The 25,775-nt window shown below is 38.4% G+C and overlaps 1 protein-coding gene across 5 annotated transcripts in view; it reads left to right on the plus strand.

Moving 5' to 3' along the window:
• ATG4C (autophagy related 4C cysteine peptidase) overlaps positions 1 to 25,775 on the plus strand; it is a 1,631,044-nt gene that overhangs the window by 1,231,074 nt on the left and 374,195 nt on the right. The gene's annotated exons all lie outside the window — the stretch shown is intronic.

The following is a 25,775-nucleotide window of genomic DNA, read 5'->3' on the forward strand; positions in this document are numbered from 1 at the left end:
TTTCACATAAAGTGGCTTAATGTACACAATTTGTAACATCCACTGTGTACACAATTACTCAGCAGTCTCATGAAGCCATATTAGTGATATTTATTTTGTTTGCTTTTGTTGACCAGGAAAGTCCACTGGGCTGAAATGTGCCCATTTTCAGTGGAGGCTTGGGGACAAAAGCCCCACAAATACAAGATGATAGACATTTGTTAAACAGGATTTGCAAAGAGTGAAAAGCGAACATTATGTAATTATGTGGCTCAAAACTTAGGAAAAAGTTATTTGACTCATGACAAAGTAAAATAGCTTTAAGCAAACAAGACAAACTATGCAGTTATACTTACACAATTATTATCTACAAACTAGACAGACACATTAGGTAAATTAAGTTTATACAATTATTCTTATACCAGGATGGAGATCTGTGAGCTGGAAGGTACAATTCATGAGTGAACTTAAGTTGGGAGAATAAAGATGAGTATGGAAATTGATGGAGTCAAGCAGGATTGGGAGATTGTGTATGAGCAAAGCCATTGAGTGAAAAGATATTTGTGTAGAGACTTTTTGAATAAGGAGGCACTACTAATAGTCTGGAGAGCAGGTGGACATGCATTCCAGAGTTTAGCTACAGTAAATGAGTAGAGATGTTGACCAGTGGGGAGTTTTGGTCTGTTTACTTGATTGTTTACTTGATTGCTTTTCAGATCTAAGATGCCTGTTAAGTTGATAAGGAGTCAAAAGGCAAGCAAGGGCTGGGCATTTGAGAAGTTTATAGATAATTTTTGCTGTTGATAGTTGAATGTATGTGAGATGTTGGGGGAGTTCTAACCAGTTCAGGGATTGTAGAGAACAGCAATGATGGGATGAATATTTTGCGTTAGATACAAACTTAGCAATTTTCTTATAGCAGGTGTCCATCTTAGATTTTAGGCAGGACTGTATGTTTGTGAGAATAGGAGTGCCATAAAGGAGAGAAGGTAGAAGAAATGTTGAGATGAGTGTTTTTCTAGTGGAGTAGTTAAAAAGCCTTTATGTCTATAAAGGGTGCCGATTTTGTGGTGAGTTTTTTTTTAATATTGTTGTGGATGTGCTGGTCAAATGTTAAGTTATCATCTATGGTAACGTTAGATAGCTTGGTATAGGGTACTACCTCTATGGCAGTTTTGTTAAGAGTCATCATCATCTTTCGGCTTTTCCCGTTAGGGGTCGCCACAGTGGATCATCTCTTTTCATTTCTTCCTATTCTCTGCATCTTGCTGTGTCACACCAACCGCCTGCATGTCCTCTCTCACCACGTCCATAAACCTTATCTTAGGCCTTCATATTTTCCTCTTACCTGACAGCTCCATCCTTTGCATCTTTTTCCCAATATACCCATCATCCCTCCTCAGCACATGTCCAAACCAGCGCAATCTAGTCTCTCTTGCTTTGTCTCCAAACTGTCCAACATGAGCTGACCCTCTAATATACTGATTCCTAATCCTATCCATCCTAGTCACACCGAGTGCAAATCTTAACATCTTTAACTCTGCCACATCCAGCTCTGACTCCTGCCTTTTTGTCAGTGCCACTGTCTCCAACCCATATAACATAGCTGGTCTCACTACCCTCTTGTAGACCTTCCCTTTCACTCTTACTGGTACCCGTCTGTCACAAATCACTCCTGACACACTTCTCCACCCATTCCACCCTGCCTGTACTCTCTTCTTCACCTCTCTTCCACATTCACCATTACTCTGAACTGTTGATCCCAAGTACTTAAACTCGTCCACCTTTACCAACTCTACTCCCTGCATCCTCACCATTCCTCTACCCTCCCTGTCATTTACACACATATATTCTGTCTTAGCCCTGCTGACCTTCATTCCTCTGCTCTCTAGAGCATATCTCCACCTCTCCAGAGTCTCCTCAACCTGATTCCTACTCTCACTACAGATCACAATGTCATCTGCAAACATCATAGTCCACGGGGCCTCCTGTCTGATCTCATCTGTCAACCTGTCCATCACCACTGCAAATAAGAAAGGACTCAGAGCTGATCCTTGATGTAATCCCACCTCCACCTTAAACGGATCTGTCACTCCCACTGCAGTCCTCACCACTGTCACACTACCCTCGTACATATCCTGTACCACTCTTACATACTTCTCTGCCACTCCCGACTTCCTCATACAATACCACAACTCTTCTCTAGGCACCCTGTCATATGCTTTCTCCAAGTCTACAAAGACACAATGCAACTCCTTCTGACCTTCTCTGTATTTCTCCAATAATACTCTCAGAGCAAACATTGCATCTGTAGTGCTTTTTCCTGGCATGAAACCATACTGCTGATCACTAATCATCACCTCCCTTCTTAACCTAGCTTCTACTACTCTTTCCCATAACTTCAAGCTGTGACTGATCAATTTTATCCCTCTGTAGTTACTGCAGCTCTGCACATCACCCTTATTCTTAACGATAGGTACCAAAACACTTTTTCTCCACTCCTCAGGCATCCTCTGACTTACCAAAATTTCATTAAACAATCTAGTTAAAAATTCCACTGCCATTTCTCCTAAGCACCTCCATGCTTCCATTGGTATGTCATCTGGGCCAACAGCCTTTCCATTCTTCATCTTCTTCATAGCTGTCCTTACTTCCTCCTTGCTAATCTGTTTCACTTCCTGATTCACTATCCCCACATCCTCTAACCTTCTCTCTCTCTCATTCTCTTCATTCATCAGCCTCTCAAAATACTCTTTCCATCTACTTAACACACTCTCCTCTCTTGTGAGCACCTTTCCCTCACTGTCCTTTATTACCCTTACTTGCTGCACATCTTTCCTAGCTCTGTCCCTCTGTCTAGCCAATTGGTACAGGTCCTTTTCTCCCTCTTTAGTGTCCAATCTCTCATACAACTCTCCATAAGCATTATCCTTAGCTTTTGCCACCTCTCTCTTTGCCATGCGCCTCATCTCCTTATACTCATGTCTACTTTCTTCATCTCTTTGACAATCCCACTTCTTCGCCAGCCTCTTCCTCTGTATACTCTCCTGTACTTCCTCATTCCACCACCAGGTCTCCTTGTCCTCCTTCCTCTGTCCAGATGTCACACCAAGCACCTTTCTAGCAGTCTCCCTTACTAGTTCTGCTGTACTTACCCAGCTATTCGGTAACTCTCCACTGCCTCCCAGTGCCTGTCTTAACTCTTCCCTAAACTCCACTTCACAATCACCCTTTTTTTACTTCCACCATTTAATCCTTGGCACTGCTTTCACATTCCTCCTCCTCTTCTTGATCACCAACGGCATCCTACAGACCACCATTCTATGCTGCTTAACTACACTTTCCCCTGCCACCACTTCACAGTCTCCAATCTCCATCAGACTGGCCCTCCTACATAGGATATAATCCACCTGTGTGCATCTTCCTCCACTCTTTTACGTCACCCTATGCTCCTCCCTCTTCTTAAAATACGTATTCACCACAGCCATGTCCATCCTTTTCGCAAAATCCACAATCATCTGACCTTCTGCATTCCTCTCCTTAACACCATACCTACCCATCACTTCCTCATGCCCTCTGTTCACCTCACCAACATGCCCATTAAAGTCCGCTCCATTCACTAGTCTCTCACCCTTGGGTACACTCACCACAACTTCATCCAAATCACTCCAAAATTTCTCTTTCTCATCCATCGCACACCCAACTTGTGGAGCATATGCACTAACAATATTCATCATTACACCATCAATTTCGAGCTTCATAAACATCACTCTGTCAGACACTCTCTTCACGTTTAAAACACTCTTGTCATATTGTTCCTTTATTATAACCCCTACCCCATTTCTCCTGCCATCCATACCATGATAGAACAATTTGAACCGGTTTCCTAAACACCTGGCCTTACTTCCCTTCCATCTGGTCTCTTGCATGCACAATATATCAACTTTCCTTCTCTCCATCATATCAGCTAGCTCTCTTCCTATACCAGTCATACTTCCCTACCCTCACTGCTACACTCCTAACCTTCCTCCTCTCTTCCTGCCTTCGGGCATGCCTTCGCCCTCCTCTTCTCCTTCGGCCAACAGTAGCCCAATTTCCACCAGCACCCTGTTGGCTAACATTACTGGTGGTGGTCGTTGTAAACCTGGGCCTCGACCGATCCAGTATGGAAATATGAAATTTTTGCGCCATAAGTGTTTTGACAGAATTTTTACGCTGGATGCCCTTCCTGACGCAACCCTCCCCATTTATCCGGGCTTGGGACCGGCACAAAGAAATGCACTGGGTTGTGCATCCCCAGTGGCTGGGTTAGTTTTGTTAAAAGAGTAAATGATGAATTCAGATTTGTTAAGAATGGTGTTCTTTTTGGGTGTGAAGAGCAGGAGCTTGGTTTTATTAGGGTTAAGGGCAAGGTGATTGTTGGACATCCAGGTTTCGGTTGTGGAGAAAGCGTTTTGGGTTTTAGTCAGAAGTCCAGCGTCTGAGGTGGCAGAGCAGATGATTGTGGAATCATCTGCATATTGCGCTACACAACCATGATTGAGAGCAAAGTTAAAGTTATTAATGAATATGCTGAAAAGAAGAGGCCCTAAGATGGACCCTTAGGGAACTCCAGTGGAAGTAGTGAGAAAAGGTGAGAGGGAGTGCATCCATTTAGTAGATTGTTGTCTGTTAGTAAGACAGCTGGAAAACCAGTCAAGGACAGGATTGGACATGCCTATGTGTGAGAGTTTTGACAAGAGAAGAGAATGGGAGATGGTATCAAATGCCTTTGAGAGATCAAGGAAGAGTGCAGAGACAAGTTTACCTTCATTACGGTCATGGTTGACAGTGTTCAGGAAGGATAGGAAGGCAGTTGTAGTACTGTGTCCAGGCCAAAAGCCATGTTGAGTAGTGGAGAGGAGTTGGTTTTGGAGTAGATAATTCATAAGTTGGGTTTGAATATATTTTGCCGTTATTTTAGAGATGGGGGATAGTATGGCTGTGGGGTAGAAGTTAGAGCTGTCGGTTTTGTTGCTACCTTTGTGTAGGGGGAAGGATATAGAATTTTTTCCAAATGGAGGGTACATACGATTCTTGGATACATCTCTTTATGAAAATAATAATGGGATAACTGATAGATCTGGTTGACATTTGTAGATATTCAGGGGGTAAGTTGTCTGAGGAAGTACTACCAGTTTTGAGCTTTAGTAGAAGTTTAGTTATGGTGGTGGTAGTGGTAGGAATAGGAGAGAAAGAGAAAGGCTGGGGAGAAGTTTGTTGAGGAGTAATGAGTTGGTATTGGGTTGTTGTTGGGGCTAGTCTGAGGAAAGCTGGCAGCAAGTTTGGATATAGTCTCTATGAAGTAGGAATTGAAAAGTGAGGCTATTTCTGTAGGAGTTTTGTTAGGGTTTGGGCAAGGGTTGCTCTTGGTGCCAGGGTTTAGAAGCATGGAGACAGAGTTCCAAAATTTTTTGGGGTTTTGGTTACAGTTGTTTTGGAAACATAAGTAGTTTTATTTTTTTATCTTTAATAACTAGGTGTTTTACTTGATTGTGGAGCTGGTTATATAGCTGGAGGTCTAAGGGTTTTTTATTTTTCTGCCATTTTTCCATGCTTTATTTCTGGTAGTCATAAGTTTTATTGGTATCTCTAGAAAACCCGATAGCATGATTTGTTTTTATTCTCTTGTTACTGAGAGGGGCCATTCTATTGAGTATGCATAGAAATGTTGAGTTAAAAAAATTCAACAGCTTCATCAAGGGGTAGAGATTTTAGAATGCTTCAATTAATTTTACTCAATATTTCGTTGAAGGTTGTTGGGTTGAAATTAGCTAGATTTCTGGTGGGTTTGTATTGGAGCTGGCTTAATGTTGTAGAGGTGTTGCGTGTTATGTAAGCAGGGTGATGGTCGCTGATATTGCAGGGCAGAGTTCTTGCTGAGGAAATTTTGTTGGGGGCTTGACACTAAAATCCAGTCCAGGATGGAACCATTTTTTGTTTTTCTTGGGCCGGGTAACACTAGTAATAAGTTGAGTGAAGTTGTAGAGATTAATAGATATAGTTAAGAGGGATTTACATGATCTAGCCAGTTAATGTTTACGTCACCTAGAATTATCGTTTCATTGTGAATGTTGTTTGAAGTGCAGGCTAAGATTTCTTCTAATATGGAAATATTACCTGGAGGTATGTATATGGCTACCAAGCAAAGACTTTTGAATTTATTCATTTTTACTTGTGCTATGATAAGTTCAGCTGAAGAGAACTGGGGAATAGAGCTAGAGTTGGGGATGATGGTAAAAGTGTTAGGGTAGAGAAGTGCAACTCCTCCTCCTTTCTTGTAGGGTATGTCAGAACTTAAACAGGAGAAACCTTGAGGGAGGAACTCAGAGTCTTTTATGTGTGGTTTTAGCTATGTCTAGGTTACAGCAGTTATATCAGGTTTAGAATGGGATAGCCAAGCATGGAATTCTGGGATCTTGTTTCTAATACTTTGTAGATTAATGTTAAAGATATTCAGGGATTTGAAAGGTTTAGAGGACTGTGAAGCAGATGGTGTAGGTCCAGGGTTGGGGTGGATGTCCCCACATTGAGGTAAAGTGGCGAATGTTGTATGGTGATGGCCTACACTTAGAGTTGTACTGTGTTGTGAGGAGTGTTATACTTAGAGTATTGTGTTTCTGTAAAAGGATTATAGGTTTGATGAGTAGCAATGTATTAGTAGCATAGAGACTAGGGGATATTTCAGAGTAATATTTATGATTGGAGGATTGGATAGAAGTGATAGATGTGGCTTTAAATGTTTGTTTCTGGTAGGTGAAATGGTGTAAGATGTAGAAAGAAGAGGAAAGACAGAGTAAGAGGAAAGAGTAATGTTGTTATGGTTACTAGTGACATTGTAAATTGAGTTGGATCAGTAGAACAAGAAAGGCCTGATGAGAGGAGGAAAGCTTGCTGTTGGAGAATGTATGACAAGTTAGTTAAGGATGTTTGTAGCTGAGCTGATTAGGCAGTCTACTAAGTGGATATATTACAGTAGATGACTTTAGGTTTTCTGATTTGGGCTTGTGTTAATTGGTAGGTTAATTGTGGGTGGAATTAGGGTTACCTATAAATGTAATTGATATGGGGGTGGGTGGGAATAGGGTAGGGTAGAGAAGCAGAGTGAGCGCAAGCTGAACCGGGAATGGAGTGGGATGGCCCAGTCCCCTTCTGCAACACTGTGAGAAGAAAAACAATCAGTAAGGTAAGTTATATTTGAGAGTAGAGCTCAGAATAATGGGGAGGAAAGGATAGCGGTGGTGTTTTTATAGGTATTTGCAGAGAGAGAAAATATTAAATGACTAAGATACCCTATATATAAGGGTGATACAGCTAGAGGTAGGAGAATAGTATTGTTAGGGATGCTATACCAACTGTGTGTGATGGCATCCATTTAGAGGAATAGGAGGTGTTAGGCTGAAGAACAGGGACAAAATGTGAGTGGTATAGAGTAAAGGGTGCTTGGGAGACAGGAGGGTGATGTACGATGGGAATCAAGAGTAAGAGACTGAGGTACAGAGTCACTAGTTTGCAAGACCAGAACTTATTCACGTGCATTCCCTGTTAGAGGGCAAGGCTCCATGCTAGAAGGTCCAGGCTTCCATCCATAGACTAAAAGGGCTCTCATTCTCACTGCTGTGATGTAGGTGAAGGGAGAGCACAGTTATGGGAGTACCTCCTAATAAGAAAAGAGAGAGTAAATGTTAAGTAAAACAGTACTGATAATGGGGTCTAGCTAGACAGTTGAATAGACTAAAAGGGGAGTAGCTTAGCTAACAGTATGGTATATGCAAGACTTAGTGTGAACAGGGGCTTAAGTGGGACCCGGGAAAATTCAAAATAGGTAGTTAAACAGACTACTGATAGCTTATAACATAAAGAAATTGTTGATTTACCTAGTTCATAATTAACCGTGATTAATGCATTTTTTGAGACATGGCAGTAAGGATCTCGGATACTACACCAAAAAACTTAGTATTTCAATGTGAGCTTACAGTGCTTTAAAATAATATTGTCTAGGCTTGGAAAACTATGGTGTATATAAATACAGTATATAAGCACCAATTATATATAGGTGTATGAGTGTAATGAGGCTATTCAGAAATTAACTGAAACATTATAATATGTACAAAATGAAAGGGTATACAGGAGTTAGAAACTAGAATATAAGATAATTTTAGCTATGGATTTTGGGTATACCTTGTGGGTTAATAGCACCATCTCTTGGATATGTCTGATATTAGGCATGCTTCAGATCGGGGAGAAAATAGGGTAAAAGGGAAAGCAACTAGGAGATTTAACAGTTATTTTCCAAATTATGTTCTGTGATCTCTATGTTCATTGGAGAATGCCATCAAAGGTAATTAGCATTTATTCCTCTCAGTAGGACTGGCGCAGGAAAACTGGGTAAGGCGCAGGTAGTAGGAACGTACCGTGTAAGTATTAGCAAAGATAAATAAACTTTACAGGGGTCCGACATGGTATTTTGTGACCATAGGTCAAATACAGCATCTATGCTGTTTATAAAGTTAGAAAGCAGAAGCTAATTGGTGTAGATTCGTTGCTCCAAAAGTACTGTCCTTAAAACCAAGGAAACTAGTGTGTTCAGTTATCTATTCCAAATCCGCTTAGGTAAGCAGTGTCAGCATACTGAAAAAGAGTTAAAGTAAACATTGTCTCATTCAAGTAGATCACACTACAAATTGCAGCGCTATTATGAACAGCAAGTGAGATGAACACACAATGAAAATTAGCAATAAGTGTATCGCATAGAACAATTGGTAGTTCATAAATGCTGCAACACAACGCTGTGCTTCTTGGAAGGTACAGGTAGACTAATACAGCAAAAAACCTAACGTGCCAACTGCAAACTACTTCTCCTGAAACAGTGATTTAGCAGCTAGGTCTCAGAACCAACAAACCTTTTCAGTAGAATGACGAACCAAGCATATAGTCAACACTGACTAACATAATGACAAAGATGTAAATTAAAAGAGGAGTGTACTTAACGCATTTAACATCAGCTGCATAGCTAGAAACGCTTGTGCAGTAATACAATCCAGTAAACAACCATTGCAAGTGCAAAGTTAATTAGAGCTTACTTAAAGTTAGTAGGGCTCAGTGTCCAGATCGACACTCCTTCATCACCCTGGTGGTTCAAGTTGGCTAGTGGAAGAGTATAGTGGAAAAGGGAAGGTACCAAACTGGAGAAGGTTATTTAAATGGTGCAAGGCATCATGGGAGCAGTTAGGCGACCGATAAGTGTTGGAACGGGAAGTGAGTATGAAAGAAGAGGAAAGGCAGGAGAGATAGGCAGGAATATTGTGGAATATTTTCATCTTATGCAGGGGGAAGGAAAGGGAATAATAGATGGCCAGTCCCCTTGGGCAGCACTATGTGAAGAAGGAATATTGTGGAATATTTTCATCTTATGCAGGGGGAAGGAAAGGGAATAATAGATGGCCAGTCCCCTTGGGCAGCACTATGTGAAGAAAAACAATCAGTAGGGTAACTATGTTTGAGAATAGAGCTTGAAATAATGGGGAGGAAAGGATGGGGGGTGATTTTATAGGTATTTGCAGGAGAGAGGCAGAAGGACAAATAGAATATGTAATAGGAGCAGAGAGAGAGAGAGAGAGAGACACTATTAAATGACTAAGATGCCCTTATATATATAAGGGTAGTACAGCTAGATGTAGGATAATAGTATTGTTAGGGATGCTATACCAACTAGATGGCATCCAGTTAAAGGGAAAAGGAGGTGTTAGTCTGAAGAACAGGGACAAGTAGAGCGGCATAGAGTAAAGGGTGTTTGGGAGACGGGAGGGGTGATGTATGATGGGAGTCAGGAATAAGAGACTGAGGTACAGAGTCATTAATTTGCTAGACCAGAACTAATTCACGTATATTCCCTGTTAGAGGACAAGACTTCAGGCTAGACGGTCCAGGGCTCTACCAATAGACTAAAAGGATTCTTGGGGACCGGGCTTGGCTTGGGATTCACTGCTTTGACCGAGGCATAGGGAGCGCACAGTTATGGGAGTGCCTCTTAAAGTTAGCAGGTCTCAGTGTCCAGATCGATGCTTGTACATCACCCTGGGGGTTCAAGTTGGCTAGTGGAAGAGTATATGATATGGTTTGATTTTGCTTTCAATCCTCACTTGGAAAACTGATCATGTAGTGGTGATGTTTAATGTTCATAATTTTGCTAAACAAAAACACAAAGGAAATATAGGGAAGGGCATAAAATAATTAACTTTGCAATATATTGTTAGGACTTTAGTCCTAATGTTGTACTTCTGCAAACTGCTATGTTAAAACAAAAATAATCATAAGCCTTACTTGCACATTAGAATGACATTGAAATGCCGCATTTTTGTTCTCCAAGTCCAAAAAATTAAATGGATCATTGGGGAGTTGTGGGTACTCTGTGCCTGTTGTTAAAGAAACAAAAAGAAAAGAATGTAGGGAAAAGACACAGATGTGTGAGGTGAGTCTAGGAGGCATGTTCAGACCAGTTAGGCCTCTTTTTTGGCTACAATATATATGGCGATTTGGAGCCAGCCACAGAATCTATGTAACAAGACACACATATGAAAGATCAAGGCTGTACTGAAAACCGTGGTAGGGGAAAGAACTGTGTGATGGGGGGCTGTACACTTGGTGTGGTTGTTCTGTAAAAGAACACCTTATTACATGAAAAGGAGAAATACTGAATCTGTAGTGGTGCTTCAGGTTTTGTGTGTTAGGACAGCCTTGTGTTTAGTAGCTATGGTGTCAGCATGGTTTTTAATGGTAATCTGTTGTTGAAACCAAACAGAGTGTAGAGAGGCAACTAGGAATGAGGTTCTGGGGGCATGGCCAAGATGGTGAGCGGTTAACAGCACTGTTTTTTTTAGCTCCGCTTCATTTTAACTTCTCTGGCAGGATTTTTCTAAAAAAAAAAAACCTCAAATGAAACATTTCAAGCCTTTGTGGATTTGGTGAAAAATTTACTACCAAAAATAACAAGTTTGAAACTCTTTTAGTTACTTTTCCTGGCAAGAAAACTAGAAAGAACTAATCATCTCAGAATGAGCCACTCTAAGCTCAGTATACAGGGCAGTACTATGAAAAAAGACATGCAAGTTATACTAATTAACATCAGTGAGTTATCTATAAAGATAGATAAATTAGAAAGCAAAATGGACCATTTTAAAGAGAAATGTAAAATAACAATTTAAAGTGCTGAGTTAATCTCTTGAACAATAATCATCACAACTCTTGTATATAGAAGAGGCAATGCCTGATTTTGATGGAAGATTACTTGAAATGAGAATAACACTGAATTTATTCTGAAACAAAACAACTTCTTCTGGGATTAATAAAAGACTTGGAAAACAGGTCTAGATGGAATAACATCAGGATTTCTGGGATTCCTGAAAAAGAAGAGGGAGACACTATGATTCAATTCCTTAATACCTGTCTGCCTAAAACTTTGAACCCGCATAAAGCTTTTTTCTTTGGCATCGAAAGGGTACATAGATCACTTTCTGACTCATCTTAAAAAAAAAAAAACACCTTCACCAAGGTCGTTGATCGTAAGATATTTCTCAACTCAAGGTAAGGATTTAGTCTTACAAGCTGAAATCTTTGGTTCCATCCATAGCGACATCAGCAGCTGGTGTAGTATCAGAGATTACAAGAGGAAGTGATGAAAATGAGCAGCTAACTCTCACAAGTTGTGAGCAGCGTAATGTCTCTAATTTCTTTAAAAAGCAACAAAATAGACAGCAAAATATGCCAATAATGTTTCCTTTTCAGCTAAACCTTTTGGAGAAGGTAGGAAGCTTGCAAATAGCTCAACAAAGAGGGACGTCCATGCAGCGCCGAACACACAGCATTACAAATGGGACAAAAAAGAAAAACAGTCCATCTCAACAGAGCAAGACTGCTCAACATTAATGCACAAAGATAAAGGTACTGTGAATTTATCTAATTATCAGTTAACTGAATTACATTTATCTGTGTTGGGAAAGGGACTGAAATTTATCCCAACAAGTAGTGATGATATTGTAAAGGCGCTAACAGACTTGAAACTGTTTGTGTGAAATTTAAGCTTAAAGCTGACTTTTGGAACAGATACAGCACAAGAAAAGAACGTTTGTAAGAAATTAAGTAGATTTATACCAGTATGTTGTCCATTATTAGTGGCATTTAGTAATGTCTGTGAAAGTGAACTAAGAGAATTATATTGTAGAAGTAATAAAAAACATTATAACTTGACATATGCAGAAAATATAGCCCTTAATCAGTTAGAAAGTGATGAAAGCATTACTATAAACCAGGCCGATAAAGGGGGTGCCACTGTAATAATGGACAGAGTAAATAAAGAGTACAAATATATGGCATCTTTAAATGAAATGGTACAGGGGGTAGAGACCTTTAGAAAAATAACTTTTTTAGAAGTAAAAAGACGTATTTCTGAAATAAATATGGACATTTATGAATTACAACTGATGAATGATATAAGTGTGGAATTGTTTAATTATTTGTCTGTTCTATGCCCTAGAATACCATAGATATATGGTATTCCTAAAATACATAAAGATGTGTTAAACCCCCCCTGAGACCAATAGTCTCAGAGGGTAGTTGGATAACTCAGCCCATTTCTATGTATTTGCAAAAACAGTTGAAAATATATCTAGAGAAATGTCCTAGTATTTTGAAAGGCACAACGGATTTTTTGTGTAAGTTGAAAGAGTGGTATGTCAAACATCGAGAAATAGATTGTTTTTGTTACATTGGACATCATGTCCCTATTTTACAGTAATACCAAACAGATATGGAATATATGCTCTACGAGACTATCTAAGTGTGGAAGCAGGCCTACAGGCCAGGTACATAGAAACTGTTTGTACACTACTGGAATTAGTACTAACTAAAAACATTTTCTTGTTTGCCAATGAACCTTACTTGCAGTTGGCAGGTGTGGCCATGGGTACTCCCATGGCCAACACTTATGCTAATTTAGTGCTATATGAATGGGAGAAGAAATTAATTTATAGTAAACAAAATGTTTTGAATAGTAATGTTATATTTTACCAAAGGTTTATAGATGACTGCTTTCTTGTTTGGCAAGGTACATTACAAGAGTTAAATACATACATTGCTTATCGTAACTCTACTATCAGCTTTCTAAAGTTTAAAATTGAGAGTTCAAATGAAAAGATAGTTTTCTTAGATGTTGAGATAAGAAAAATAGAAGGAAGAATAGAAACTAGGGTACATAAGAAAGATGTTCAAGTAAACCGCTATGTAAATAGGCATAGTATGCATGCACCTCATGTATTCACAGGGTTACTAAGAGCATAGCTGACTAGATTATGTAGACTTAATACAGAAGATGAGATATTTATACATCAGGCAGAAGATGTGATGCAAGAGTTTTATGAAAGTGGATATGATTTAGGAAAGGTGAAAGAGGTTTATGAGGAAGTCTGTGATAAAAGACATAATTGTGTTAAACCTATATTCTTGGATAGGAATGTTAATGTACTATTAACACAGAAGAACAAAAGTGATAAAATAAGGTGTTTAACTGCTTATAATATAAAAAACTGCTGAAGTAAAGAAATTCATAGAAAGAAATTGGACAATTTTGATGGCAATGCCTGAGTTGCAACAAATTTGTGGTGATAGACCATTTTTTGCCTACAGAAATCAAAATAATTTAAAGAGAAGGTTGTGCTACAAGGATTTTAAACAAACTGGCAGCATAAAAAATGTTTTTAGTAAACCAGGTACTGCAAAATGTCTAAACTGCAGTTGTATGGATATTTATGCAGAGAATAACATTTTTAAACACCCCACAACTAATAAGGAATGTATGTTTGATTGTTCAGCAAATTGTAATACTACTAATGTTGTTTACTTAACTACTTGTACTTCATGTGCATCATTCTTTGTCAGAAAAACTATAAGGAAATTAAGAGAACATATAGTTGAACATAAGTGTGATATTAAAAGAAACATCAAAATTAATGCATTAAATAAACATATTTCTGAAAAAGGTCAAGAACATACATTTAAATTCAGAGTTATTGATGTATATGTTAGTAATAGGGGTGGTAACATTAACAGTATTGTTGAACTTAGAGTATGAATGGATAGTTAGGTTACAGGCAGATTCATTACCTGGTTTAAATAATGCTGTTAGCTTGAAGCCTATATTAGTAAAAAAAAAAAAAATAGGCAGAAAATGTAGTTGTATGTATATGTTTATATGGATTCACTTTACATGCTCGAAATGCTAAAATATCGAATTTTAGAATTTCGAGCCTGTAAAGTAGAACGGACAGAAACTGCGAACCCGGAAGTGTCGAATGGATTATGTTGAACCCGCGGTACAGATAGCACGTTAGGCAAGTGTACTGTTTTTGAGGTTTTGGGGATGGTTTGTGTGTGCTTGAGTGCATTGGGGTGTTTGAGGTGTGGGTTAGGGTAGGTGTTGTGCAATGTGAATGTGTTAGTGTTGGGAGTGCAGGTGTTTGTATGTATGTGATGTGTGTTTGTGCGGGGGGCTGTGGAATGTGCGATGCTGGGTTGTGTGTGTTTTGGAGTGTTGTGCCACCTCGGAGTTAGTATATATAAGTAAGGGGGGTGCAGCTGCCCACATGGGGGTGTAGGGGGGCTTTCCCCCTGCATATACTAAGGGTAGGTGTGTGTATGTGTTTGGTTGTGTGCGTGTGTGTTATGTTTATTGTAGGGAAGTGTTGGGAGGTATGTACGCTGGTGTATGTATGTGTTTTGTTGTGCGTGATGTGTGTTTGATGAGAGTTTGTAGCTTCACGGTTTTGTGTTTTGCGTTTGTGTATGTTTAGCGTTTAGGGGATTCGCCTTTATCGTTTCATGATACTGAATTTCGCTAATTCAGTATTTCAATGCAATAAAGTGAATCCGTTTATATAAATTTGTATGGTATGTGCATATATATTTATATATGAATTTTTAAATGATTTTATATAACCTTTGTACATATACATATGTATTGTTATAAAGTGTATATTATAATATGGGGGTATCATTACTGTTTTGTGATATACTGGCTATAATCATGTGCCTTTTAAGAACTCATATTTAAATGTTGTATTTTTTACTTTCATGATAGTAGCACTGAGAATGGGTGTCTGTGACCCGAAGGCTTTGCAGTAAATGTTGTTTTTTATCTTTTGGCATTGGATTCTTTTGTCTGAATTCGCTTTTAAAAATGACAGTCTGCTTTATATTAAACATGTCATACAAATTGTGCTTGCTGAACCATTAAATGTTATTTCTTTTTAGTTCAATGGATTTTTTTTTCTTGTTTCTTGTGGTCCTATTTTTTTTTTTTTTTTGTAAATATTTTTATTCATTTCCAAAAACAAGAAAACATGAATGCAGGTTATTTATGACAGTGAAGTATTTACAAATTATTTAAAAAGGTAGGCTAAAACCTCTAAACAGATATCAAACATTAAAATTGTCCACTCTTATTAAGCATCTGTTGGGTTGTTTGTTTATGATAACTTGTTGCAGTTAAACTCTTTTTTCTAGTGGCTCCTTTAGCTGTTTAAAACTTTCATTTAAAGGCTCACTGCTGCTTTTCAGCTGTGAGTAACATTTCTGCAGTTTGTTTCCCACCCTCCCTCACTGTTGGTATAGTGTTTTTATAGTTGGTGGCTTTGCAGTTGCCCGCCCCTAGTGTAAATTTGATCTGGGACCCTCCTCCCAGTCTAGTGTCATTACCTCATTCTACCCAGTACAGGGAGAGCATTTGAGAAGGCCAATCAGCTTAGTTTCTGCTACTCCTTTCTCTCTTTCCTTTCTCTCTTTCCACAAAAAAAAAAAAAAAAAAAAAATGTATCTGCTTTTACTGTATTTGTGTTTTTTCCTACTTTATTTTGCTTTTGCGTCATCTTAAAAGTACTCAATTGTATTTATTACTGCTTGGTGTAACTCATTCTAAGCCTTTTAGTTTAAGCACCTGGGCTTCAGACCAGTTTTACATTAAGAAGGTTTGTGGTCTGCACTGTAGTAGCAGAACAGGTAGCTTACATCCTCCTAAGTTGGGAACTGCTGATTGAGGGCTCAGTGTCTGTTATTCTAAAAGTGTATTAATTCTGGTTTAAGCACTTGGGCTTGAGGCCAGTTATTTTACATTAAGAGGGTTCGTGTTCTGCACTCTTGTGGGAGGAGAGGCTGGACTCTGTCCTTCTGAGCTGGGAATTTCTGGTTAAAGGCTTATAGTGCCTGCATATTTGAACTGCTTCTTACTGAAATTGGTACACCTTGTTTGCTGTAGCATAGACTAGATCCAGGCCTGCTGAATCTAGCTTTGTTTGTATAATTTGAGCACTAATCCAGGCATTCTTTAAAGTATTCAGTTGTATTTATTACTGCTTGGTAGTAACTTGATTAAAGTGTAGCTATCATTTCTAAGTCTTTTGGATTAAGCACTTGGGCTTCAGACCAGTTGTTTTACATTAGGAAGGTTCGTGGCCTGCACTGTGGTGGCAGGACAGGTAGCTTACATCCTTCTAAGTTGGGAACTGCTGATTGAGAGCTCAGTGTCTTGTTATTCTAAAAGTGTATTAGATCTGGTTTAAGCACTTGGGCTTCAGGCCAGTTATTTTACATTAAGAAGGATCGCGGTCTGCACTCTTGTGGGAGGAGAAGCTGGACTCTGCCCTTCTGAGCTGGGAATTTCTGGTTAAAGGCTTATAGTGCCTACATATTCTAACTGTTTCTTACTGAAATTGGTACACCTTGTTTGCTGTAGCATAGACTAGATCCAGGCCTGCTGAATCTAGCTTTGTTTGTATGCTTGTTTATTTCCCTGAAATGCTAATTCCACCTAAAACGTGGCCTTTTAGCACTTCTGTGGATCCCTAGTGATATCTGCATTGCTTACTGTACTTATTTCCTTGTTTCACTTGAAAGAAAGTTACTATTTGTCGTTTTTGCATTTAAGTTACCTGTAACACATTGCATTTAAGTTACCTGGCACTTGCTCACTAAAGCAATTATATAAGTCAGGTCTAAAAAATTAAAAGCACTACACCCTTACAAACTCCCCTTGAGTACCTTGTTCCCCATTGGCCCTTTTTTTCAATTATAAAGGAATTCCCAATACTATTCTAGCATGTCCAAAGGTCAGTTGTCAATCTCCTCTCCGGTCCAGCTGGTGAATCTGGGAATCTTGAGGCAATGTTACAACTGCCTCATGTACACAGACAACCCTGTCCTCCTCCCAACAAATTCCAACACATGTGAGAGATGCAACCATATAGCCAAACTGGAGGCTAAGCTCTTTCAACTCAGTACTTGCGTAACCAGTCAGGAGGAGAAGGAAACCACACTCACTACAATTCCAGTCTCACATAGACCTACCACGACAACAAACCAAACACATAAACACACAAAAACATACTCGGAGGCTCTAAATATAAATCTGCCTAAGCAGCAGAGACCTCCAAAGCAGACACCCAAGCAACCGCTACCCCAAAACAAAACACGTGCAACACATAGCTCACAAAGCCAGTGTGCCGAACAGTCACAGCCCTTAAGACTAAACAACACACCTGATACACTTGTAATAGGTGACTCTATCGTCAGGCACACTGACGTCCCGCTCACCAGGCTGAACAAGGAGAAGGTCACAGTGAGCTGCCTGTCGGGCGCTAGGATCCGCCACATAACACAAGCACTCAGGTCACTCCAAGGCAAGTACAAATATGACTCAGTCATTGTCCATGCTGGTGTGAATGACCTGAGACGTACCTCCCTGGACTACATGAAAAGAGGCATAGAGGAGCTCTCTGAGCATGTAGCCCAGGCCGGTATGACCCTGACCTTGAGTAGCATCTTACCCTCACCAAGAATGATGCCACAATATGAAGACAAGATGATCAATTTCAACAATTGGCTTAAGTATTGGTGTCATTCAAAGGGGATCCAATGCCTGTCAGCCTGGGATGACATGCTTGACAAGCCACGATGCTTTGCTAGGGACGGCTTGCACCTGTCACCCCTGGGCTTTCGGATATTGGCAAAGGCTCTTGCTACCCCCATAGTGCCTTTTTTAGACAAGGCTCAAAAGACAAACCCACCTCCATAGGTATCACAAGGGATAAAAAACTAAGAGTAATGCTACTCAATGCCAGAAGTCTAAACCTCAAGATGCACGCACTCGAAACTCTCCTTAGCATGGAGAACATCGATATCTGTGCAGTTACAGAAACCTGGTTCAAGGCTCCCGAGAGCACCCCAGCACTACCAGGTTATACCTCATACCATGCTTTTCGGCCCCAAAACTTGGACCGAACCACAAAAGGAGGGGGAGTATCAATATTCACAAAGATACCCACACCTCCAGGTTAGTGGCACAGCACGAAGCATCAGAGACTATCCATGTGCAACTAACAGTGGGTAAAACTGCCTTCCAGTTTATAGCCTGCTACAGACCACCCTCCCAAACACAGGAACCCCACTCGGCCTTCCTGAGAATACTGGAAAATATGAAGGTCTCTCCAAACACCATTATATTGGGCGACTTCAACTACCCAAACATAGACTGGGAGCATTACTCTAGCTCCAACACCCTAGCCCAAAAGTTCCTAGAATTTATAAACTCAAATGCTATGGAACAACTTGTTACCACTCCCACAAGAGGGGAAAACATACTTGACCTGATCATCACCAACATGGGGACAGTATGCTCCAGACCAGAAGTGTATCCCTCACTGGTAAGATCAGACCATAAACTAATCTCACTGGATATTCACATACTGACCCCACCCCCTGCCCAGAAAACCACAGTGAAAAACTTCTCTAAAGCAAATTTCAAACGCCTCAAAACCGAGGCGGAATCCTTCAGAGCCCCCGGGCCTGTGGAAAATATGGCCCAGACCGCAGAATCCTTTATAAACACATTCTATGAACACCTTCAGGAATGCATGGATCATGCAATCCCAAATAAAACCAAGACCCAATCCTCCAAAGGCAGACGTCCTGTCTGGTGGACCCCAGCCATAAACAAACTATACAATAGAAGGAGGAAGCTACTACATGATAGAGCAAAATCCCAAAAAGGGAAGGCATCTCTGATCAGTATTTGCAAAAAACTACGGGCACTCATAAAATCGTCTAAGGCCAGCTTCGAGACAAAAATTGCACAGGACACCAAGGATAATCACAAGGCTTTCTTTAGTTATGTTTGAACCTGGGTGGAATTCCCAGATATGCTCAGAATTAGTCCAAAATGACAAAAAATACACCGAGCCCACAGACATTGCCAACATCCTAGCTGACAGGTTCAGTGCAAACTCCCCACCAAAAGGGCAAATATCTATCCCAACAGAGTGCTGCCCCCCTGACATCTCAGATGCTCAGGTAAGAGCCGCCCTCTCCAAAGCAAAAAACACAGCATCAATGGGACCAGATGGTGTCCCAGGCTGCATCCTACATGAACTCCAAGAAGAGCTAAACCCAAACATAAAACTACTGTTCAATCTTAGCCTTACTACAGGATATGTACCCAAAGAGTGGCGACAGCAACAGTGGTCCCTCTCCACAAAGGTGGTGCCTCAACGGATCCTGGAAACTATCGCCCCATAAGCCTGACTAGCTTGGTCTGCAAAGCTATGGAAAGGATCATCATGGACCTCATAAATAAAGATATTGGGGACCTACAGACACTGGATCCTACCCAGTTTGGCTTTGTTAAGGGCAGATCCTGCCTCTTAAACCTGGTCGATTTCTTTGAAACAGTCACCAAGGCCATTGACGAGGGGAAGGTGGTCCACACAGCCTACCTGGACCTCACAAAAGCCTTCGATACAATACCCCACTCGGGCATTATAGATAAGCTCACCAGCTTAAATATAAACCCCTATGTCACTAGATGGGTTGCAAACTGGCTCAAGGACAGAACCCACATGGTTAGAATTGCTGGAGCCATGTCAGACTCCAAACCAGTTACAAGTGGTGTCCCACAAGGCTCAGTCCTGGGACCTCTCTTGTTCGATATATATTTCTCGGCGGTACAGGCCAACATGGAAGGACTGTGGCTGACCAAGTTTGCAGATGACTGCAAACTGGGCGCCATAATCAACTCTCCAGCCGACACAAGCATCCTCCAAAAGGGCCTCATAGAAACAGACAACTGGTTCCAGAGCCATGGCCTCAAGCTAAACGCCAAAAAGTGTATAGTCATCCCCTTTGGCAAAAACAAAGTGCCCACAAATTACCACATAGGTGGTAATCCATTAAGTACAGAAGAAGTCATTAGGGACTGGGGACCCAAGTTGATAGCAATCTCTCATTTGACAACCACGTGGCCAAAGTGGTTAGAAAAACATTTTATATAGCCCACCTAATCATGAAGGGATTCACATCTAGATCAGGGGTGCATCTTCACTCATCCCTCATCAGGCCCATAATTGAGTACAATGCCCCTTTTGGGATGTACCTTACCAGACACCTGCAGCAACTGGAAAGACCCCAAAAGTACCTCACCAAGAGGATCAAAGGGCTCAAACAGATGCCATATGCTGCCCGGTTAAAGAAACTCCAGCTCTACTCAGTGGCATACCGCCTGCTCAGAGGCGATCTGTGCCTGACGTATAAAGCCATGTCCAACCCGGAATTAATGGACATGCTGCACCTCAGAAAATCCAAATCCCATCGAGCTACGTGCTCAAGAGACTTGAACCTCAGCACTGAAATAAATAGGACATGCTGGAGGGACAGATTCATAACCCAGAGGCTCCCTTCACTCTGGAATAAAATCCCAGTCCAGGTTAGGCAGAGTCCCACATTGACTCTCTTCAAGAGGAATCTTGATGAGTGGATGGGAGATCGTAGGTTTACCCCGGCTATCACTTCTGTGTCACTGTTAGACAGAGGCACAGTATACTAACCTCAAAAAAAGGCATAGCAAAATTAATTTAAAATGGGTGGTGAAAGCCAAGCACACTCTGGCTAGGCTTATAAATGCCCTAGGGCAGATAGCCTAGTATGAACCTATGAACCTATGAAAACCAAAATAAAGTATTTACAAGGGTGTCTGTTGTTGGCATATAATTGACTTTCTATACAATTGTTTCTTGATTATAATCTGCTACAGTCATTACTCTCCAGTATTTCAGTTACTTTTTGCCATGCTATATATAATGACGTAGTTCTTTCAGTTCTTCCTTTAATAGTGTTCATTTCCAATTGTGATACTGCTGACACCATATTCATGAATTGCTTAAAAGTTGGAGAAGCTTTGGATTTCCAGTTTGATGAAATGTTCTTCCTTGCAATTGCTAGGAGAGTCCACAAGATTACATATTTTGTTCTTGATACACAGTCAGGTACAGGTGCATTAAACACAATAATAGATTTGGAAATCTGGAATTTGTCATTGAATACCATTTGCAGAAAATAATTTATTTTATCCCAATATGGTTTAATCAAATGGCATTCGTAGAACATATGTTGCCAGTCTGCTTTTATTGATAAATCACATCTCCAGCAGCCAATATTTTTCTTAAACATAAGTTCCATTTTATGAGGGGTTACGTAAGATCTGTGTATGAATTGCCATGTAAAAAGTCTCCGATGTAATGAAAGTGATGTCTGCTTTGGAGAGAGAAGAATTAATTTTTTGTCTCTGTCATTTGGCACATGTCCATTAATTGATCTATAATAATTCCATATTTTGTCATTATTATAAATTTTTATTTTTTTGTTTGTTTTATAAATAGATGATAAGTATGCCTTTCCAGTAGTGGGTTGATTCATCAGTAATATTATATGTTCTGTAAGATTAGAAACATTCTGTCTTATTGATGGTTGCATTGTTTCTTGTTTGCTTAATATATACTGTCTTAATTCTTGTACATGTAGCCATGAACTATTTTCCATATTTAATTTCCGTTTAATTTGGTCTATTGTCAGAAGTTTACCAATTGATGCCAGTATATTAATCCCTTTTCTTTAAGCATGTTGACTACTTCTGTATCAAATGTTATTATATTACCTTGTGTGTATGCTACTGGATATAATAAAAATGACCATGCTTTAATATCAGGATTGCTATTAATAAGATTTTGGAAAATTTTTAATGTATAAGTAATGTATTTGGAACTTATATTTTTTATACTTATGTATCATCATATATTCCTTCATCAGCCATAGAAAATTGTTTGGTATGAAATCGGTATACTTATTTGCTACTACAAATCCTGATTTTAACCAGATTCTCTCATGAACTAGCTTCCATTTTGATGTATATTTTGTATTTAACCATAATGATATTGATTTAATAACAGATGATTGCAAATATACTTCTATGTCTGGTAAACCTATGCCACCCATATCCCAATCATCTAGATGATATTTCATAGCTATCCTTGTTTTTTTTGGATACCATAGGAATCTTACCATTAAATCATTTAATTGATTTACGTGCGATTTAGCTGGTGGCAGAGAACAAGCTTGTATAACATAAAGAATTTTTGGAAATATGATCATTTTAATTATATAGAGCCTTTCTTCCATTGAAAAGAAGAACTTATTCCATCTTTGTATTAGATTTTTAATATTATTTAAGGTCTCTTTATAGTTTGTTTCAATTGTAGTATCTAGGTTGTTAGTTATTATAATTCCCAAGTATTTAATTGTCTTATCGGTGGGGATATATTTATGGTATTTTTTTATTTAGATCTTTTTTATTAGTATTTATAAGCAATACATTTATTTTGTTCTCATTAAATTTAAGACTCGAAAAGTTTTGAAAGTTTTGAATTGAGTCCCATAATGCTTTTAAAGAGCTATTATTATTCTTTAAGGTAATTAAAATATCATCAGCAAAAAGTTTAATTTTAAGCTCTAGGCTGTTGTCTAATTGTATTCCTTCAATATTTTTATCCAGACGTATATTATTTGCTAAGGGTTCAATGACTAGTGCAAACAATAACGGAGAAAGAGGGCAGCCTTGTTTTGTGCCCTTTGTTATTTTAATAGATTTAGACAGACAAGATCCCAGTTTTATATAAGCCAATGATTTTTCATATAATGATTTTATTAACAAGGTGAAGTTGTTTGAGAAGCCATATTCTTCCAAAACTAACCATAAATAATCCCAGTTCACTGAATCAAATGCGCTATTTATGTCTAAACTAATAACATTCATTTTGTTTTTTGTGACATTTATATAATCAATTAAGGAAAGAATTATTTTGATGTTGTCATAAGTGTTCCTATCTTTTATAAAACCTGTTTGATCCTCCTCTATCAAAAATGGTAGTAATTGTTTTATTCGAGCAGCATGTATTGCCATAAAAATTTTATAATCTATATTAAGAAGTGAAATGGGTCTGTATGATGAACATTCACTGGGATCTTTACTTTGTTTCAGAATTGGTGATATTAATGTGTACTTCCAAGAAGGAGGGATGTCTTTACCATTTTAACTGATGTAAAGACATTCAGTAACAATAGCAAAGCCTCATTAGATAGTAATTTAAACATTTCTGGGGTGATATTATCTATACCTGGAGCTTTGTTTAATTTTAGCTTATTTACTTCAGCTTTAAGTTCTGTCATTGTTATTTGCTTATCTATTAGTTGTACCTGCTCCTCTAATAACCTAACTTTAACATTGTTTTTAAGAAAAGCTTTCAATACTGAATGTGTTTCTGTTTTCTCATTTTGATTATTAAGTTTATGAAAGAATAGTCTAAAAGCTTCTAGTATTCCTTCTAAATCAGACACTTTCTTTTTGGTCTCTATATTATGTATTACCTTGATTTGATTTGTTTTAATCATCTTTTTAGTCCTATTTGCTATTCTTCGTTGGTTTTTAGGGTTCATTGAATAGTAACATAGTTTAATTTTTTTCTAAGTTGATTATTGTTTTGTGGTGTAGCGTCTCTGAGTATTTTTTATTAGTATCTTCCAGTTCTTTTATTAAGTTGGGGTTTCCATTTTGAATATCAAGCTTTAAATTATCCACTTTTGACTGTAATTCCATTAATTCCTTATTCCACTGTTTTTGTTTATTTTTATACCATCCCACCACTCTTCCATATAGGTATGCTTTCAGTGCATCCCATATGTGTATTTTAGGTACATCTTTCGTAAGATTCATATCTAAGAATGCTTGTGTCTCTTTAATATAAAATTCCTTAAAATCTTTGAGATTTGTTATGTAAGATGGTATTCTTGTTACTGATATCCTTTTCTTGAAACACAAGTCTATCTCAAACGTTATGGTGTTATGGTCTGAAAATGGACATGAAATTGTCTTGACTTTATTTAATTTAGTGGTTATATCTTTTATGTACACTGTATCTATTCTAGAGTATGTATTATGTCTATGGGAAAAATGTGTAAAGAATAGTGAATCTGGGATAGCATACTCATTTATATCAACTATATTAAAAGTTTCAACAAACTCAGATAACAACTTTGTTAAAGGTGATCTCTTGCATGTAGTTTTAGTATTTGTGTCAGTTTCTTTTATAATGCAATTGAAATCTCCAGCTACGATTAAATTGCCTTTGGCATATTGTACAATGTCTTCTAAGTGTTGTTTGGCCACTCTAACTCCTAGTCCTGGTATCCAATAAATATTCACTAATGTATATACCATTTATTGATAGATATTGTCACTAGACAAAACATTCCTGAGTTGTCATGAAACGTGTTTATGATTTTAGGCATTAAAGTAGTGTTTTTCCACAAAATTGCTACTCCCCTTCGCTTTTGACTATAGGTGGAACTTACTAGTACTGTATAATTTTTATTGTTTATTTTATTTATGTCCTGTGTAAGGTGTGTTTCCTGTAAAAATACTAGTTGTGCTTCACATAGCTTTAAATATCTGTAAAGACTTCCCCTTTTGCAGCTATTATTTAAACCATTTACATTAATAGATATACATTTTGCAATTGGATTTATATTAATTAGCTTTGCTTTTATCCATATTCATATACTCGTAACAATGTGTAGATGTGTGTACATGAAGAGAATGACTTGTTCTTTCTTCTTCCAACAGTATTACAATAGATTACAGACACCCAATAAAAGTACATTACAAGGTCATAACTGAAATCATAAGATAAACAATCACCAAACCCCTCCATGAGAAAAAGCATCTCATCCTTGAATGATCTAACCATTCATGCGATCCCTCTAGATCTGCATTTCAGCATCCTCCCCCAGCCCCGCCACATGGTAGTTTTATAATGAAAAGTATCTTTTAAGTATACATGTATTTGTATTTACAGATTACTTAAATACAGTCTTTATCTATTTTTAATATTTTATAAAACACTAAGTCAACACAACTATACCTAGATTTAATACTTAACTATTTGGCTTTGTTTAAATTGTAAAGGAAAATCTCTTATTTTAATATATCTTTTGTATAGCAATAATGGTTATACATCTTAAAAGTAATATGCTTGCTGTTTATCTCCCTTATAGTGTGAGTGGCATTCATAAGTATCAAACTTTTGTAATGGTCTATAAAAAAAATGTTAAGCATTATATGCATTAGTTAACTATACTACAACTTAATTAAATCATGAAGTGTCTGTATCAATGAATATAATATTACACTTTTATTGTCATTTACCAGTAATCTTATAGTTTTCACTTAATTCAAAAAATCATATTTTAGTAGCATGAATGTTACTAATTTGTTTTCGGCATTGGTATTATATAGTTTAAGACTATATTTCCAGGCAGTTCCTATATATTAT

Source organism: Protopterus annectens, chromosome 10.part0, assembly GCF_019279795.1.
Source record: "Protopterus annectens isolate FY-2018-M chromosome 10.part0, PAN1.0, whole genome shotgun sequence".
NCBI classification, from domain to species: domain Eukaryota; kingdom Metazoa; phylum Chordata; order Ceratodontiformes; family Protopteridae; genus Protopterus; species Protopterus annectens.